Source organism: Oncorhynchus keta, unplaced genomic scaffold (genome assembly GCF_023373465.1).
Source record: "Oncorhynchus keta strain PuntledgeMale-10-30-2019 unplaced genomic scaffold, Oket_V2 Un_contig_3505_pilon_pilon, whole genome shotgun sequence".
NCBI lineage: Eukaryota > Metazoa > Chordata > Actinopteri > Salmoniformes > Salmonidae > Oncorhynchus > Oncorhynchus keta.
This window is the reverse complement of record NW_026287286.1, coordinates 93,787-94,315: the sequence shown is the minus strand read 5'-3', so window position 1 is coordinate 94,315 and position 529 is coordinate 93,787.

The following is a 529-nucleotide window of genomic DNA, read 5'->3' as shown; positions in this document are numbered from 1 at the left end:
ACTAGATCTAGCTGATCTGTCATAATATAATAGAGATAGTAGATCTAGCTGGTCTGTCATAATACAATAGAGAGAGTAGATCTAGCTGGTCTGTCATAATATAATAGAGACAGTAGATCTACCTGGTCTGTCAAAATATAATAGAGACAGTAGATCTAGATGGTCTGTCATTATATAATAGAGCCAGTAGATCTACCTGGTCTGTCAAAATATAATAGAGACAGTATATTTAGTTGGTCTGTCATAATATAATAGAGACACTAGATCTAGCTGGTCTGTCATAATACAATAGAGACAGTAGATCTAGCTGGTCTGTCATAATAGAATAGAGACAGTAGATCTAGCGGGTCTGTTATAATATAATATAGACAGTAGATCTAGCTGGTCTGTCATAATATAATAGAGACAGTAGATCTAGATGGTCTGTCATATTATAATAGAGACAATTGATCTAGCTGGTCTGTCATAATATAATAGAGACAGTAGATCTAGCTGGTCTGTCATAATACAAGAGAGACAGTAGATCTAG